Consider the following 20,316-nt stretch of genomic DNA (forward strand, 5'->3'; position numbering starts at 1 on the left):
GGTTTCACTTATTTGTGGAACATAAGAAATAACATGGAGGACATTAGGAGAAGGAAAGGACAAGTGAGTTGGGGGAAATTGGAAGGGAAGATGAACCATGATAGACTGTGGACTCTGAGATACAAGTGGAGGGGTTTGGAAGGGAGGGGGGTGGAGGTATGGGTGATCATGGTGGTGCGTATTAAGGAGGGTAGGTATTGCATTGAACACTGGGGTGGTGCATAAACAATGAATCTTGGAACACTGAAAAAATAAAATAAAATTAAAAATAAGTAAAATAAATATAAATAAAATAAAATAAAATAAAAATAAAATAAAAATTAAAAAATAAAAAAAAGATATGGAACTTATATTCTAATTGTGTGGGTGGGCTCTAGACATTATGCACTATGTCATATGATAATAGTGTTAAGAAGAAAAATAAAACCAAGGAAGAGGACACAGAATGATAGTGCAAAACTGTTTTGGACAGGTTATTTAGGGGAATCCTCTTACTATACTAACACTGGAGTGTAGACCTCTGTGAAATGCAGGTGACAGCTAAGAGGATGTCATGAGGAATCAATTCTCAGACACGGAGAGCAGTCAGGACAAACTCCTGGAGGTAGACATGTGCTTGGGTGGGTCAGGAACATCCTTGAGGCTCTCATGTGGCAGGAGCAAAGTAAGAGAGGGGCCCCAGTAGGAGATGAGGTCAGCGAGGAAGGGAGTCAGTCTTAGACACCAGTGGCCTTTCAGGACTGGGTAATGACTTCTAATTTATTCTCAGTGATACCAAAATCTATTGAAGAGTTTTGAACAGAGGAGAGAGAGAATTTGATTTATAGTTTTAGAAGGTCATTCTGGCTCTTATACAGGAAACAGAGTGTAAGGGGGCAAGGACAGAAAAAGGAAGGGTTGCTGACTAGTTCAAAGACTGCTGTAATAATAATCCAAAAAAGGAATTATGGCAGCTTTGACTGGAGTGATAACAGAAAGTTGTGAGAAGTGGTCTGATTATAGATATTCTTCAAAATTAAGGCCAACAGGGATTTGTTGGAAACAAAGTGCAGGATGGGAGTGAAGAATAACTTTAACTTTTCAACTTGAGAAACTGTAAGGATGGAGCTACCATTTACTCAGATGGGAAGACTACAGTAAGGGCAGGTTGGGAGAAAAGGAGAAGGAGCTGAGTTTTAAAAAAAATGTGAAGTTTGAGATGCCTATGAGACATCTAGGGGAATATTTTAAATTGGAAGTTGAATGTAGGAGTTTAGAGTTCAGGGGATATGTCCAGGTTAGTGATGAGTATTTGGATATCACCAGCATATAAATGATATTTAAAGCCATGGGATTGGACGAGTTGATCTATCCAAGAAAGTAAATGTAGATAAATAAGAACAGAGATCCGAAGGACAGGTCTTTGAATACTCCAACATTCATAAGTCAGGAAAACCAGTGAATGAACCTGAGGAGTGGCCAGTGTGTTAGGAGGAAAGCCAAGTGATAATCCCAAAGGTAAGTAAAGGAAATATATCAAGGATTAGAGAGTGGTCATCATGTTAAATGTAGCTGATAGGCTACATCTGATCAGAATTGAGAATTGGTTTTGAATGGCAGAGTAAAGGCCATTCTGACCCTGATTGAATTAGTTTTGGTGAGGATATGAAGTTGAAAGCCTAACTTGAGGATGTTCAAGAGAAGACGGAAAGTGCAGACAGAACATGGACCACTCTTGGAAGAGTTTTTCTGTGAAAGAAATGGACTGTAGTTGAAATTGGTTGATGGGGGACATTATATTATATTTGTATGCTGCTGGTAATGAACAATAAGGGGAAATGATTGATGACAGAAGAAACGGAGATTTGTTGGAGCAATTTCCTTGAGTTAGTGAAATAGGATAGGAACTAATTCACATGTGGAAGTTTTGGCCATGGATGGGAGCATGCCATTATTGTATGGGAAGAGATGCAGTATGTATGGTTCAAGCATATTGTGTGGTAGATTTGTGTGAAACATTTGTGTGGTTATCTTCTGGTGACTCTACTGTCTCAATTAAATAAAATGCAAGGTCATCCACTAAGAATAAGGAAGTGGCAAAAATGGCAGAACTTTGAGGAGGGATAAGAAGATGAGAAACAGGCAGCCAAACAGGCAGAGATGTTTGAAGAAGGGCATGTGGTACATTTTGTGAACAGCAGTGAGACTCTCTGGAGGTCACTACTCAGGAATTCAAAGTGGAATCACCCATGTGCTTGTGTTTTCCTCCAGCTATCTTTGCAGGCACAAAAGGAGGTTAAGAATTAATTTTAAGCATTTTTTTGTTCATTTTTTGCTTTTCCCTAAGGAAGAGTGAGGGGAGAAAAGATGCCTGTCTATGTAGAGAACTGGTTATAATGATGGGCTGTGGATTTTTACATGACTAAAAACAAAAAGGTGAGGGATGAGGAACACTAAATTGAATGAATTTTAATCTGGTTGTAACTGAGGGATTGTTGAAATGTGAGCACAGCAGGAGAGAGCTGGAGATGGAGTTGGTAGTAAGTGTAAGCAGGATTCTTCCAGCTGATCTTTTAGAGGGATAGCAATAGAAGGTGGTCATCTGGGATATGACATGGGATGGGTTTGTGAGACGAGATAGAGGACACAATTGTTGTAGGAGAGAAAGTCAAAGAATTGAGAAGCTAGAGTGTTGGATGGATCATCTATATTGATACTGAAAATACCAACCTGAAACTCTATATTGCTACTTACTAGGGTGATTCCCTAAATGCTTAATTCTCAGGGAATATTTATTGAATGAAATATTCCAAAATGATAGTCAAGTTGCAGTTTCAGACTAGTTTCTTGTGTGCACAGTTGAAGCAAAATAAATAGATCCTATTTCACAGTGAGCCAAAGTGAGGATACTAATCTCTAAAAATAGAGTATAGCAAATTAGCTCTTTGGGGGAATTACTTGGCAAATTCTCCTTCCTTGGACCCTGCAAAACTTAGCTTCCCAAACACAACAGAATGAATTCACACAACATCAACAAGAAATTTTATCTTTAAAAATGTTTCTATTTCTATATAATTAGGTCTTTGGAAGGAAGACAAACATAAGCAGAGGGTATTGTGTACAGAGAAGGTGATTAAGGGGAAAAGAGTCAATGGAATTTGGATTTTTCCTCTTCATTATGATGGTTCCTAGAGTTTAGCAATTTTTTTCTTTTTGGTCCCAATTAAAAGTAAGAGCTTTGAAGCTGACCTTCCCTTAGAAATAGTGGGTACTGTGAGAATGCAGGGCTGTATTTATACTGATAAATGGGTTGTGTTTCTGACTTTTGGGGTTGGTTTATTTGATAGGTGAAATGTATTTTCCCATGGAAATAATTTTACACGTGGAAGTCAGTTTCCTGGCAAGTCATTGTCTTCATAATGAACCCAAAATAGTGAGTATTATTTTGTTTTGTCTTAATAGAAAGGGTTGTGATATTTTATAATACTATGTTAATATATTTAGAAAGAGGATTGTCTCCCCTTTCCTCTGGAGCTAGCTTATTTGATATATAACTACACCAATATGTCTTTCCTTTTAAGGAAAAACCGAGGACCAGTTTGGAGTGTTGAAAGTGATTCTTTCATTTGGCCAACATCTTAGTTTCCTCTAGAAGTAGAATCTCCTGAGAAATATGAGGGAAAGATAGAGGTAGGTCCTTTCAGTGGCCTATTTTGGCTTTGAGTTCAAGCATCATTCTACAATTAAGCTCTACCAGTAATAAAGCAGACACTGTATTTTTTTTTATTAAATTTTTTATTTATTTTCAGCGTAACAGTATTCATTGTTTTTTCACCACACCCAGTGCTCCATGCAATCTGTGCCCTCCCTAATACCCAACACCTGGTTCCCCCACCCTCCCACCCCCGCCCCTTCAAAACCCTCAGGTTGTTTTTCAGAGTCCATAGTCTCTCATGGTTCACCTCTCCTTCCAATTTCCCTCAACTCCCTTCTCCTCTCCATCTACCCTTGTCCTCTATATTATTTGTTATGCTCCACCAATAAGTGAAACCATATGATACTTGACTTTCTCTGTTTGACTTATTTCACTCAGCATAATCTCTTCCAGTCCTGTCCATGTTGCTACAAAAGTTGGGTATTCGTCCTTTCTGATGGAGGCATAATACTCCATAGTGTATATGGACCACATCTTCCTTATCCATTCACCCGTTGAAGGGCATCTTGGTTCTTTCCACAGTTTGGCGACCGTGGCATTGCTGCTATAAAAATTGGGGTACATATGGCCCTTCTTTTCACTACATCTGTATCTTTGGGGTAAATACCCAGCAGTGCAATTGCAGGGTCATAGGGAAGATCTATTTTTAATTTCCTGAGGAATCTCCACACTGTTCTCCAAAGTGGCTGCACCAGTTTGCATTCCCACCAACAGTGGAAGAGGGTTCCCCTTTCTCCACATCCTCTCCAACACACGTTGTTTCCTGTCTTGCTAATTTTGGCCATTCTAACTGGTGTAAGGTGGTATCTCAATGTGGTTTTGATTTGAATCTCCCTGATGGCTAGTGATGATGAACATTTTTTCATGTGTCTGGTAGCCATTTGTATGTCTTCATTGGAGAAGTGTCTGTTCATATCTTCTGCCCATTTTTAAATATGATTATTTGTTTTGTGTGTGTTGAGTTTGAGGAGTTCTTTATAGATCCTGGATATCAACCTTTTGTCTGTACTGTCATTTGCAAATATCTTCTCCCATTCCGTGGGTTGCCTCTTTGTTTTGATGACTGTTTCTTTTGCTATGCAGAAGCTTTTGATCTTGATGAAGTCCCAAAAGTTCATCTTTGCCTTTGTTTCCTTTGCTTTTGGAGACATATCTTGAAAGAAGTTGCTGTGGCTGATATCAAAGAGGTTACTGCCTATGTTCTCCTCTAGGATTCTGATGGATTCCTGTCTCACGTTGAGGCCTTTTATCCATTTTGAGTTTATCTTTGTGTACGGTGTAAGAGAATGGTCGAGTTTCATTCTTCTACATATAGCTGTCCAGTTTTCCCAGCACCATTTATTGAAGAGACTGTCTTTTTTCCATTGTATATTTTTTCCTGCTTTGTCGAAGATTATTGGACCATAGAGTTGAGGGTCCATATCTGGACTCTCTAATTTGTTCCACTGGTCTATATGTCTGTTTTTATGCCAGTACCATGCTGTCTTGGTGATCACAGCTTTGTAGTAAAGCTTGAAAACATGTAACGTTATGCCGCCAGTTTTATTTTTCTTTTTCAACATTTCCTTAGCAATTTGGGTTCTCTTCTGATTCCATACAAATTTTAGGATTATTTGCTCCAGCTCTTTGAAAAATACCGGTGGAATTTTGATTGGAATGGCATTAAAAGTATAGATTGCTCTGGGCAGTATAGACATTTTAACGATGTTTATTCTTCTGATCCAAGAGCATGGAATGGTCTTCCATCTTTTTGTGTCTTCTTCAATTTCTTTCGGGAGTGTTCTGTAGTTCCTCGAGTACAGATCTTTAACCTCTTTGGTTAGGTTTATTCCGAGGTATCTTATGGTTTTTGGTGCTATAGTAAATGGAATCGATTCTCTAATTTGCCTTTCTGTATTTTCATTGTTAGTGTATAAGAAAGCCACTGATTTCTGGACATTGACTTTGTATCCTGCTACATTACTGAATTGCTGTATGAGTTCTAGTAGTTTGGGGGTGGAGTCTTTCGGGTTTTCCATATAAAGAATCATGTCATCTGCGAAGAGAGAGAGTTTGACTTCTTCCTTGCCAATTTGGATACCTTTTATTTCTCTTTGTTGTCTGATTGCTGTTGCTAGGACTTCTAATACTATGTTGAACAAGAGTGGTGAGAGTGGGCATCCTTAAAGCAGACACTGTATTTTAATTCCTGTCTAGAACCTGTGTCTACATTCCAAATGGATCAGAATCCTTAGGAGAGAATAATGTGGTATATTGGTATCCTCAAGCTTCAACAATATTATATAGCACCAGACCAAGCTGCACTTGGGTGGTGCCCTTCACGGATGCAAGTGAAGTCAGACTTGTCCACCAAATTCATCTGCTGCCTGTCTTTCCCTCACTCTTTGAGAGTTTCTCCCCACCATTGACACTATGTCTCCTCTGCTCCTCTTTCACACCCTTCCCCTGCCATCACTGTTATGTCCCTGAAGGGGATATATGGTGTAATTTAGAGAGCTCTGGCAAGAGAATTCCCACCTCATTACCATTCAGGCTGTTTACAAATGTACCCATCTATTCTTTTTTGGAAACCAGTGTGGTTTGGGGAAAAGATATAACTTTGGAGTGGACAATTTGATTTTGACTTGGGTTGACTATCTACTTGTTTTGGAATTTGGGAAACTTCATTAACTGTCTGAGACTTGGTTTCCTCATATGCAAAATAGAAGATGCCAAATTTGACACGACTTGAGGAGTTGCTCTGTGGATTGAATGTTTTCACCAGTATCTAACACTGTTTCTGTAACAATTAGGTATATTAGCATGGATACCACCTCCCTCTTACCAACTTTAATGGTAGCATTTATCTACATTTTATAAAATGAGACACCTGGGACTCTGAGTGGGTAAGTAAATTGTAGAGCTGGGAATCACACCCATGTTCATCTTACTCCCATTACATTACAAGCTCAGCACCCTCCCAGAGGACCCTTCATGTCATCCACGAGGATGAAGTATTAACTGAGGTTGCTGCTGGTGCTGTCGCACAGCCACGGTCCCAAAATGCCCCTGTCAGACAGCAGGAGGATGGCTTTTAAGCAGAATGGGCACTGACTGCAGGCTCATTCCAAGAGTAATCATGACTTTTGGTGATAAAATTTTTAAAAAGAAATGAGATCATTTTCTTTCTTTTTGAGATATCAGTAGGCCCCATTAAAAATGGTTATTTTTTCAAACAATGATTAGAAAAAGCCATACTGGGTAGAATGCCAAATCCAAGAATCTCAGATTAGATATGACTCTCAAAACTAAAAGACCATATATTTAGTAAAAAAGTGGAGAGAAACATGTAAGACACATCATTTTTTCTTTTATTTATTTATTTTTAAAGATTTTATTTATGAGAGAGAGAGAGAGAGAGAGAGAGCATGAGCAGGGAAGAAGGAAAAACAGAAGCTGAGCAGGGGGTCTGGTGTAGGACTTGATCTCAGGACCCTGGAATCATGATCTGAGCCAAAGGCAGAGGCCTAACTGACTGTGCCACCCAGGAGGCCCTCATTTTGGCTTTTTAATAACTGGGAATGAGACAGAACTTTTTAAAAGACAAAGATAAAGATATGGCCAGTCGTGGCTCCTTGTGTGGAAGGAAAGCACCACAAATCTCCTGAAGTCCACTGATCTGAGTAAGAGTAAATTTGTCACCACACACCAGGTGCACACATTTCAATCACCAACAAAACAGATAGGAGGAATTACTAGGGCTTCAGAAGGTTTTGGGTTACAAGTAACTTCTTGATGAGAAAGTCAGTATTGGAAATATTTTCTGTGTTAAAGAAATTAAAAATTTTAAAAAGTTGACTGTATCTTTCCAAGGATGAAGTTGTCTTCCAAGAATTTATTTTACTTGCAGAAGTGACAGGTAGGGTGACAAAGTGATGGAAAAAGAGGAGGAATGAAAATGACTGAAGGAGATCACAAGATGGAGAGATGCCAAAAGGATAAAAGAGAGTGATGCCAATAGAGAGAGAGAGACATGATGTATTGCAAGGAAAAAAGAAAACACTATGGTCTGGGGTGGCTTCCAGACAACTCTACCAACTTCATTTGCTTTTTTCATCAGAAACTCTGGGGGAAAGGCATAATCATTTCTCAATCGGAATTTAATTCCTTTGTAGCTGTGTAGGTGGTAAATAAGTTTGGATTACTGTGCTGGTCTTCCGTGTTCCAGGTATCCTCTTGTCTCATCCCTACATTGCAGCCATCTGGCAGTAATAACTCTCTGTGTGGTTTCACTCTGTGGGTGGAGAGGGAGAGTGACATGCTTCTTTATTCAGGGAACTTTGCATATAGTTTTGGTTCTAAGAAGGACCCTGGCACTAAAGACGTAGATTCACTCTCAGAAAGCATAAGTCTCATGGAAACAGGTATTTTTAGATAGGACCTTCTTGGAATTAGATGCTTCCAACACCACAAGCAAGCCTATGTGAGCTTGGGCAAGAGTTTGATTGCTCTGTGTCTCAGTTTGCTCATCCATAAAGAAGAGGATAATGCCCTTGTAGGATTTTGTAAAGGACAAATGCAATTATAGGTGTAAAAGGCACATAGTGTCTGGCACATAGGAAATTGAATCAATCAGGGTTCATTCAGAAAGCAGAAATTCTAACTGACATCTTAACAGAAGAGAATTTAATATAGGGGATTGATAAAATAGGGATTGGAGGAACAAATGGGAAAAACAAAACAAAACAAAACAAAAGCCAGCCAACAAACAAAAGCCAAAAGTCCCCACGAGGTAGCACAGGCATAGTAACTGGAGAATGAAGGAATGTGGTGGGGTTATCAGAATGTGGACCCGAGGAGGAGGAGCTCACAACCCAAGCCTCTAGGAGGGGACACCAGCCAGCACCATGTGTTTCTGAGGAAGCACAGTGAGACCAATCTTGAGAGTGTGGGAAACTAACAAACAAACTGGAAACAAAAACAAACTGCTTCTGCCCAGGTAAAGAGCTCTTGCCTGTGTGACACAGACAGGAACAGAGAGTTAAGCAGGAGGGAGCTTGTTGTCTCTTCCTCTTCCACGGTCTCCCGTCTTTCTAGCAGCCCAGTGGGCAGGGCATGGAAGAGAACACTTGGCAACAAAGAAATATGGTTTATCACCTCAATCCCAACATTAGAGCAGAACACAGAAGGGTGGATATGGAGTTGAGAGGCAGTAGTTTAATAACTTGGACACAAGTGCTCAATAAATATTGGCCACACTCTTTAACTGGCATCTCCTCCCCACCTCCCCTCCCTCTTTTATTTTTTCCCCCAGTAATCTTGATTTTTTTTTTTTCTGTATACTGAAAGATAAAACCAAGGATGGCAAGGAAAAGAGCCCATGGATCTCAGCAGAAGAAAAGAATAAAGAGAGAAAGAGCCTAGTCTCACAAGAAGTTGGAAGCTTTGGTTGTAGGATCATACTTCAGTTTTTTTGGCAGATCAGATTTTGAGTCACTTTGTGTGACTCTCTCATAAGGGAAATTTGCTGATGCCTTGAGTGAAGAGCTTTTCTATTAAACAGGAAATGTTTCTCATACAAAAGTCAGGGTAGGGCCGCCTGGGTGGCTCAGTGGGTTAAGCCTCTGCCTTTTGCTCAGGTCATGATCTTAGGGTCTTGGGATCAAGCCATGCATTGGGCTCTCTGCTCAGCGGGGAGCCTGCTTCCCCTTCTCTCTCTGCTTGCCTCTCTGCTTACTTGTGATCTCTGTCTGTCAAATAAATAAATAAATAAAATCTTTAGGAAAAAAAAAAGTCAGGATAAAGTTAATGCATTGCTCTCTCATTAGTACATTTGCCCTAGAGGAGGGAGGACAGGCAGCTGAACCTTTCTCAGGAAGGAGAGAAGAGCATAGGTAGAGATACCTGCTGGGTGGGACTGGAAAGGCAAGCGAGAGGAGAGGCTGGGATGTAGCCAACACACTGGTCTGCATGTGTCAGCCTGATGTGTACTGTGTGGCTGCTTCTGGATCACAGTAGGTGTGCTCGGGATTCAAAGACATTCAAGACGCAGTTATCACTCTTGTAGAGCTCCAAGAAAGCAAGTACAAAATGCCTAAATGTTAGAATCAGTCCTACCTCGAGAGGTCACAGCCAATCCTTTCTTCTTCACTGGATCAGCTCCATTTCTTTGTCCTTTTCAAACCTCAGGTTTTTATTTTTATTTTTTATTTTATAAACTGACAATAGCCAATGGGTTTTCTATGTAGAAAATAATTTAAAGTTATTTAAAAAAACTCAGTGAGGATGAAGAAAATACATAATTTTGTCATTTCATGATGGTCAAATACCACTCTACAAAACCCGACAATTTGGGGGAGGATAGTCATTTGGATAGTGACCTATCTATCTATCCATCTGTCTGTTTATCTATCCATCCATCCATCCATCCATCCATCTGTCCATTGTCCTATTTCTTCTGTTTATCCAGTCCACAAATCTCTAGAGTGCCTATTACAGAACAGCAGACCTGGTACACAGTGCTGGGACTATTACAGATGACAATATAGTTTCTGCCCTGAGACTCTAGCAGAGAGACAGGGATACAAAAACTAAATTATAACAAAATGGCACGTGTTTTTATAGAAGCATGAACAAGATACAAATTTCTTGGTATGAAAGATATTATTATTATTATTACTTTAAAATTTTATTTTATTTTTTCAGTGTTCTAAGTTTCATTGTTTATGCACCACATCCAGTGCTCCTTACAATACGTACCCTCCTTAATACTCACCACCAGGCTCACCCAACCCTCCACCTTCTTCCCTCAAAACCCACAGTTTGTTTCTCAGAGTCCACAGTCTCTCATGGTTTGTCCCCCCTTCCAATTTCCCCCAACTCATTTTGCCTCTCCATCTCCCAATGTGCTTGTGTTATTCCTTTGGCTCCAGAAGTAAGTGAAAGCATATGATAATTGACTCTCTCTGCTCGAGTTATTTCACTCAGCATAATCTCTTCCAGTCCTGTCCATGTTGATACAAAACTTGGGTATTCATCCTTTCTGATGGAGGCATAATATTCCATTGTATATATGGACCATATCTTCTTTTTCCATTCATCTGTTGAAGGACATCTTGGCTCTTCCCACAGTTTGGTGATTGTGGCCATTGCTGCTATGAACATTGGGGTACGGATGGCCCTTCTGGTATGAAAGATATTATTAAAAGTAAAACTAAAGCAATAGGAAAACAATTCCTAGGATGTTCAGTGTAGCACCTTAACCAGGTGGTGAAGAGCCTAGTCTCAGATCCTGGATCTTGCCATTACTGGCTCTGTCAGCAAGAGCCTTAATTTTTTTTATGGCTTTATTATTTCTTTAAAGATTTATTTATTTGAGGGGGGCAGGGGCAGAAGGGGAGGGAAAGAGACTCCATGCTGAGCACAGAGCTCAATGTGGGGCTTGATCTCAGGACCCTGAGTTAAAGTTAAGAGTGGGCCACGTAACTGACTGAGCCACCAGGCGCCCCTATGCCTTTATTTATTTATTTATTTATTTATTTAATATTTAGAATGGACTAACAGTACTTAGCTTATAAAATTACAAGTATAGTTAAATGATTCAACACATATAAAGCAATTAGAATCATATCTAGCATATAAAAAGCATTAAAATGTTGGCTAATATTAATATTTGTGTATTAACTTAGAGTTTAAATTCATCATTGCATTTAATCCTTAAAACCTCTCCTTGCCCTGGGAAAAAAGGCAGAATTGTTATTACTTTCCAAACAGGGAGAGTGAGGTCCAGGGAGGTTATTTTTTGGGGAAAAGCCACAGAACATCACAGCAGTGGAGCTGGAAATCTATCTCAGTGCTTCTTCTATAATGTTCTTTCTGTTATGCCATGAAGCATAATAGGTTGACTTGGAAAAGCTACTGTTGTTCCCCAAGCATCAGAGTGACTGACTGACTGCAGCTGGGCTGACTGTAAACACAGCCAAACGACACAGGCTGTAGCCTAACCCAGTCACTGCTGCTTTGCCCACATCTGCCACTCAATATGAGGCCCCCGGTGATGAAGGGACAGAAGGCGTGGGTCAGGGAGCTGCCAAACACCAAACATACATCTTAATTGGTTACAGACAGTCACCTCTGTCCAAATCCTTGATGGGAAAATGGTTCCCACAGGGGTCCAGAGAATTAGGAATTCAATGTCCTTTTCACATCAAAACTGGCTTTGGAGTCTGAAATCACTCAAGAGTAGCTATTTTTGATTAATATTCTATTCCACATGTGGGTAGGTTTTCTAGATTGCTCCATTCAGCATTGGGGTTGGGTCCTGGGAAAATGCATCAGAGCTCTGAGCACTGAGAACCTGAGGCTGAGAGAACAACAGGAAATGGTGCAGAAGCCCAGGACTTACCAGGAAAGGAAGCACAGACCACAACTTGTGGCTGCCTCTGAATGAAGGGGGTGTAGTGATTATGAAATGGGACTTGGAAGACTTGTGGGCCTGTTCATTTAAGTTCATCTCTCTCTCTCTCTCTTTTTTTTTAATGTAAACTTTTTGTGTTCTTTTTTTTTCTTTTTAAAGATTTTATTTATTTATTTTTCAGAGAGAGAGAGAGAGAGAGAGAGAGCATAAGCAGGGGGAATGACAGGCAGAACAGGCAGAGGGAGAAGCAGGCTCGCTGTTAGCAAGGAGCCCGATGCAGAACTTGATCCCAGGACCCTGGGATCCTGACTTAAGCCAAAGGCAGCTGCTTAACTGACTGAGCCATTCTGAATCATAAGAGTATGTTTTATTTTTTTTTTTACACATGTATAAATAGTTTTAAAGTTTTGCCTTTAATATTTAAATATATAAACTATTCAGAATCAATGTTTATATATGTGTTTACATCCATGATGCAGATATCCACTGCACTTATTTTTTAAAACAAGTGATTGATTCTCACAGTACCATTTACTGAGTGGTCCATATTGTCTCATATAACCTGAAATACCGACTCTGATGTATATCACATTTCTGAAGGTAATGATTATTTTAATTAATGATAGATTAATTGAAAAAAAAATCTATATGAAACTCTGTGAAGTATGCATTTGTATCTTTGTTTTACATAGAACTTGGCCAGAGTTGCATGGAAAAATGACACAAATCCTTTTGACAGCAATGTCCATGCTCCTAACACTTGGGGAAATGAGAAAGTCAAGTCATGCTGGGATTAGGGGAAACCAGGAGTTATTTCCACAAAAAATTAGAAGCCACCAAAATGCTTTCAGCAGGACAATGACATACTTTGATTTCCATTTGAATGAGTCTTTAGAATTGGATACAAGTAGGTCATGAGAAGGAAGTCGTGGTTTGGGGAGACATCAGTTTGTTGGCTCTTACAGTGGTCCAGATGTGAGGTGCTGGCACCTGGACTTCCGGGGCTTCAGTGGAGATGGAGATAAGCAAATGGTTTTGAAATATTTTTGGAGGCAAGCACATCAGGACTTGCTGTTCAAGTAGACTTAATTGGAGGCTGAGAGAAGGGGAAGAATCAAGGAGGACATGTGGAGAGAGCAGCTGGGTGATGGTGGTGCCAGTTGAGATAGGGAACCTAGGGTGTCACCAGGGGAGTCAAGGGGACACATCAATTTGTGATGTCTATGAGACAAGATGTCAACAGGCACACTTGAGATACAAGTTTGGAGCTGGGGCGGGGACGGAGTTTGGACTATTGATGCACACTTTCATTGACTAGTGACTTTTGCTGGGAGATTTATACAGGAATGGTATTATAAGGACTCCTGATTTTGGTGAACTGGAAAGGCAGTAGTAAGTGACATTGGAGAGAATAAATGCAGATGAATCTTTCAAGAAGCTCAGCTGTGAAGGAAAGGAGAACAAAGGCAGAAGAAACAGAAGTAGAGGTGGGTAGAGGGTTGAGCAACTTTTTTTTTATAAGATGAGAAGGATGTATACTGTGTAGAAGGAATTAATACAGAAGTAGTGGTAAAAAATAAAGGAAGGAGAGAAAAAAACTAAAATAACATGACTGAAGAGGCAGGGGGGTGAGGAGATGGGGTGGAGAGATATCCTTTCCTTGGAGGCCAGAGAAGCAGCATGCCATTTCCTGAAAGTGGCAGAGGAAGGCGACACTGTAGTGTGATGTCAAGCCGGGTGGTTTGGGTTTGCATTGAGCTCTGCAGTTTACAAGTGATAGAACATTTTAAATCTTGTTTTCTTCACTGGTAATATGGGAATGATGATACTATTACCCATGTGTAGGACTGTTATAAGGACTAGATGAGGTATGTAGAGCACTTAGCATAGAGCTTAGTAGATATGAGGTTATACTGTGTTAATGAATATAGGTTTGCATCTATAGGTGGGAAGCCAAAGGTATTCACACTGAGTCCCCCAATTGATCGATGAGGTGGTATTGGGCTGGGTTATGAAGACCACCTGTTTGCAGGAGCCATTCCAGATGATGGAGAGGGAATGATTGCCAGCAACCTTATCCTTCTGCTGGCATTACTATAGCAGGGGAAAGTGGTTTAAAGTGAGAATGAAGGGCAAGAATTCAGACTGTTCTTGTCCTGGTTGATACAAGTGACAGAGACTGGACTGAATCTCTCACCTTCTTGGAACTGGCCCCAGAATAACATGGGAGGTTGTTTTTCAGAGTCCATAGTCTCTCATGGTTCACCTCCCCTTCCAATTTCCCTCAACTCCCTTCTCCTCTCCATCTACCTTGTCCTCCATATTATTTGTTATGCTCCACAAATAAATGAACCTGAGGGTTTTGAAGGGGCAGGGGGTGGGAGGTTGGGGGAACCAGGTGGTGGGTATTAGGGAGGGCACAGATTGCATGGAGCACTGGGTGTGGTGAAAAAAAACAATGAATACTGTTACACTGAAAATAAATAAAAAATTAAAAAAAAAAGAATAACATGGGAGGTTCTAGGAAACTGGAAACAAAATCCCTCTTTCTGGCTGCAAGTGCTGTGGACAGTGCTGCCTGTTTGACAGGTTGCCTCTTTGAAACATGGTACAATGTGTCCTGTTTTATGTAGAACTTGTTTGGAGTTCAACTGCCTTTTTCTTTCAGGGTATCTTTGGTTATGGGAGGGCAGATTTCAGCTCCTCAAGATTATGCAGACATTTAGTACAATACAGGTCTGAAGACACATTGCAAAAAGTTCTAATGGTGATCAGAATATAGAGTTGATCCTGGCTCTTTTACTATTGAACTGTGTGTACTGTCATTTGCAAATAACTTCTCCCATTCCGTGGGTTGTCTCTTTGTTTTGTTGACTGTTTCCTTTGCTGTGCAGAAGCTTTTGATCTTGATGAAGTCCCAAAAGTTCATTTTCACTTTTGTTTCCTTTGCCTTTGGAGACATAGCTTGAAACAACTTGCTGTGGCTGATATCGAAGAGGTTATTGCCTATGTTCTCCTCTAGGATTCTGATGGATTCCTGTCTCACGTTGAGGTCTTTTATCCATTTTGAGTTTATGTTTGTGTACGGTGTAAGAGAATGGTCGAGTTTCATTCTTCTACATATAGCTGTCCAGTTTTCCCAGCACCATTTATTGAAGAGACTGTCTTTTTTCCACTGGATATTTTTTCCTGCTTTGTCGAAGATTATTGGACCATAGAGTTGAGGGTCCATATCTGGGCTCTCTACTCTGTTCTACTGGTCTATGTGTCTGTTTTTATGCCAGTACCATGCTGTCTTGGTGATCACAGCTTTGTAGTAAAGCTTGAAATCAGGTAACGTGATGCTGCCAGTTTTATTTTTGTTTTTCAACATTTCCTTAGCGAATCGGGGTCTCTTCTGATTCCATACAAATTTTAGGATTATTTGCTCCAGCTCTTTGAAAAATACCGGTAGAATTTTGATTGGAATGGCATTAAAAGTATAGATTGCTCTAGGCAGTATAGACATTTTAACAATGTTTATTCTTCTGATCCAAGAGCATGGAATGGTCTTCCATCTTTTTGTGTCTTCTTCAATTTCTTTCATGAGTGTTGTGTAGTTCCTTGAGTACAGATCCTTTACCTCTTTGGTTAGGTTTATTCCCAGGTATCTTATGGTTCTTGGTGCTGTAGTAAATGGAATTGATTCTCTAATTTGCCTTTCTGTATTTTCATTGTTAGTGTATAAGAAAGCCACTGATTTCTGTACATTGACTTTGTATCCTGCCACCTTACTGAATTGCTGTATGAGTTCTAGTAGTTTGGGGGTGGAGTCTTTTGGGTTTTCTATGTAAAGAATCATGTCATCTGCGAAGAGAGAGAGTTTGACTTCTTCATTGCCAATTTGTGTGCCTTTGGTCAGCATCTGGAAAAGGAGAGATGTAGTCTGAAAAGCTGATGATTCACAGCAGTGAATCTAGTTCTCCAACCACTTGCAACACAGAAACCTCACTAAGCCATTCTTGCCTGAGAGGTGATGATTCTTCTTGCACCTTGAAGGTGTATGGAAAGAGATTTTGTTGGCAGGAGGATGTCTCTCAACACACCAGAATTAACGTAATTAATTGATTAATGGGTAATAATTACCCATTGTTCTTTCCTGTTTCCTTCCTTTTCTTTCTCTCTTTCTTTCTTCCTTCCTTTCTTTCTTTGTTTTCTTCTTCTTTTATTTTTAAGATTTTATTTATTTACTTGACAGATGGAGACAGAGAGAGAGGGAACACCAGCAGGGGGAGCCAGAGAGGGGGGGAAGCAGACATCCCGCTGAGCAGGGAGCCCTATGTGGAGCTAGATCCCAGGACCTGGGATCATGACCAGAGCCAAAGGCAGATGCTTAACAACTGAGCCACCCAGGCACCCCTGTTCTTTCCTGTTTCTTAATAGGTTTGTTTAAGAAAACATTAATTGTGGGGACCCTGGGTGGTGCAGTTAGGTGTCTAACTCTGGTTGTGACTCAGGTCATGATCTTGGGCTCTTGGGATTGAGCCCTGGGTTAGGCTTAGTGCTCAGCACAAAGTCTGCTTAAGACTCTCTTCCTTGGAGCACTGGTGTGGCTCAGTCGGTTAAGCATCTGCCTTCAGCTCAGGTCATGATCTCAGAGTCCTGGGATGGAGCCCCACATCAGGATCACTGCTTAGCTGGGAGCCTGCTTCTCCCTCTTTCCCCTGCTAATGTTCTCTCTTTCTCTCTCTCAAATAAATAAAACCTTAAAAAAAAAAAAAGACTCTCTCCCTCTCCCTCTGCCCCTCCCCATCACGCTCTCTCTCTCTAAAATAAATAAATCTTTAAAAAAAGATAAAACATTTATTGAGGGCTCTCTTTACTAGGTGCTAAAAGTCTGGTAGTCATCCAGACAGATCTAGCCCTGTGTTCATGGGCATCATGACCTTATTTTTACTAAGGCATCTCCCAAAGGATCTTCATTTCTCAATAGAGTATGTTTTGATACTTCACTTAATGTTTTGGACTCAGCTTAATTCTTATCATCAAATATCATGTACTTGGAAGATGATTTTTATTTACACTTATATGTTTGGTGTCCAGCATAATTCATGGATGTACAAGGTGTGCAATAATATCTGAAAGAAAATCCAGTTTGTGAAGGTGTCATCTGAAAAATGTCATTTATCTTTTGGTGTATTGTGAAGGCAAGAGCATAAGTGGTAAGGAATTAACATTTGTTTAGCATTTATTATATAACATTTGTTATGTAATTTTGTGGTACCTTAAATACATTTGTATTTGATTTTGTATATGTATCATTTGTATATGATTCTTTCTAATTGCTTGCTTTTCTAAAATGAGAAAAGGGGGTCCAGAGATGATGTGTAACTATTTCATGTTACTTAGCTATTATGCAGCAGAGAACCTGATTTAAATCATGATAGGTTTGACTCCAAGGATTATGCTTGCTTGATTTCTATGTGAGTTTTTTTTTTTTTTTGTAGTTGCAGGAATTACTATTGTAATCAGATGCAAAAAACTCACCAGTGATATTACATAAATAAAGGCTCCATTATACTTTGGGATCTCCAGGTCCTGTCTGGCTGGTGTCAGACTTTCTCCAGCTTCACTGTCACTGACCACAGAGTTCCCAAAGGCTATAGAACAGAATAGACCCCAGATGGATGATGGCATGAAATTATAAACTGGAGACAAAATAAGTGTTATTGTTGTTTTTAACCATGGTGATAATAATGGCTTATGGCTTGCAAAACACTTGTTCACATGTCAACTCTGCTGGGAAGTAGACAAGGAAGGGGTCAGCAAGCTCAACTTGATCATCTGAGCTCACACTGCTGGTTAGTGACCTGGCTGAGTCTGGTCTTTGTGCTCTTTGTCCAGTGATATATAGAATCATGAAAGATACTCTTGGTTTGGACTGACCACGTGTATGACAATTATAAGCTAACCCAGCAGATACACAGATTTATAGCTAGGCCTAAAATAGTAACAACATAATTTCATAACAGCTCACAATTTATCTTTCCTGTTGGAAAGGAAAGATGCCCTTTCTTCTTTCTTCCTTTGTGCTTTGTAAGAAAACTCAGTTGTGGGTTGCAATCAGGAGCAGATAATGGGGTCCTCTCAGTTTGTTCAATTTCCAGACCATCACAAAGGAAGGAAATGCTTTTCTGTCATTTGGAAATGGTAATAAACAGGACTCTGAGTCAGGCAATTTGCAAGAGACCTGAGCAATTATGATACTTTAACCTGTTCTGAAAGGAGCTCCCCACTCAAGAGTTCTTTGTGGATTTTCTAATGTGTTCATCTAAAATTGCAGCCAGTGATGGCACCAGAAGGCACATCTATCTTCCTTCCTTCCTCCCTCCCTTCCTTCTTCTATCCCTCCCTCTTTTTCTTCCTTCCTTCCTTCCTTCCTTCCTTCCTCTTTTCCTTCCTTCCTTCCTCCCTTCCTTTCCCAGAGGAGCTAAGACACGGTTTACTTCTGAGCTGACCACTCACTAAGAATTACATGCTTCTGTGTGTTTCATCAGTGCTGTTTGTTTTCCTGTCCTTTCTCCTCTGAGTTATATTCTGTGCTTAGATCATCCCAGTTCCTCTGAAGACAGGCAATTTGATTTTAAAGAAGCACGTAGTGGATTTAGGAAACATAGCATCTGTGCTTGGTCACCTGGCTTCGTGATCTTGAGAGAAATATTTTATAAACCTTACTTCCCTCATCTTTGAAATAGGAGGAAGATCAGTCTCAGAGTGTTGAGTGAGTGAAATAAAACACTGTCTGTGAAAAATACTTTGCACATAAAATTGATCTATCTTAATTATCATGTCTTTTCACATTTGTGGTTCTATCTCTTCTTTTGAAACTTACCCCCCATTTCCAACAAATGCTCTTTCTTCAAATGTGTCCTTTGTCATTCTTTTTTGGAAGGCTTTGTGCTCTGTGATGGTTAATTTTATGTGTCAACTTAATTGGGCCATGGTGCTCAGGGAGTTGGCCAAACATTATAAGTATAAATATATCATATAAATCTATCGATTTTTGAGTAAAACATATTGCCCTTCATAGTGTAGGTGGGCCTCATCTAATCAGTTGAGATTAGAGCAAAAGACTGACCTCAGCAGAGCAAGAGGGAATTCTGCAGCAGATGGTCTTCAGACTCAAGCTACAGCCTTGGCTCCTACTGGGTCTTTGGCCTGCTGGCCCACACTGCAGATTTTGGACTTATCAACTCCCATAATCATGTCATCTAATTCCTTAAAATATATCTCATTCTGTGTATGTACATACATATACTATTGGTTCTGTTTCCCTGGACAAGATGGCTTGTGATAGCATCCTTCTGAGGTTGCCACTGAGTTGAGAATCAATGGCCTCCCATCCAAGCCTGTAAGCTGCCTGGTCCATCAGGATACTGAGCTGGGACGCTGGTGCATGTAGGGATTCTCTGGGGTTCTCAATTCCTTTCTGTGAACTTCTTTCTCCCACAACACCAGACAAGGCACAAATATTTTCCAGGGATGTTCCTTTTTTGGATATTGAGAGTTTGAGGGACTTTGTGTCTGGCCTACTTAAACATCATGTTACTCCTCTCCTTGGGCACCATGGTGGACCATACTCCTACCATATCATTTGCAAAAACCTGAGAGCATCTATCATCTTCTTGTCCTTTGAATGTGACATGCTCTTTCTGCCTCCATTCTTTTGCACATTTTTCTCCTTTCTGAAGTGGCTTCCTTAATTCCACTAAGGGCTGCCTAGTATTCAATATTCCTCTCAAGTTCCAAATCCCTCCACAGACTCTCCCTGATGACTCCTGCTTTAGCCTGCTTGCTTCTCCCTTGAACTTCAACACCCCTGAGAAATCTGTACCACTGGCTTTAGTTTTTTAAAAGTGTCTGTTTTAGATCCTTAAGTGAGGTGAGAGCTTAAAAACTCAAGCATGTGGGAAATAGTTAATGGAGGGACTACTATTCACTATATTATTTGCCAGAGATAAATGTATAAGACATTGCTTGTATTCTTTTTTTTTTAATTTCTTTTCAGTGTTCTAGAATTCATTGTTTATGCACCACACCCAGTGCACCATGCAATATGTGCCCCCCACAATACCCACCACCATGCTCACCCAACCTCTGACCCCCTTCCCCTCCAAAACCCTCAGTTTGTTTCTCAGAGTCCACAGTCTCTCGTGGTTCATCTCCCCCTCCAATTTACCCCAACTCC

Source organism: Martes martes (assembly GCF_963455335.1).
Source record: "Martes martes genome assembly, chromosome: 2".
Classification (NCBI taxonomy): Eukaryota; Metazoa; Chordata; class Mammalia; order Carnivora; family Mustelidae; genus Martes; species Martes martes.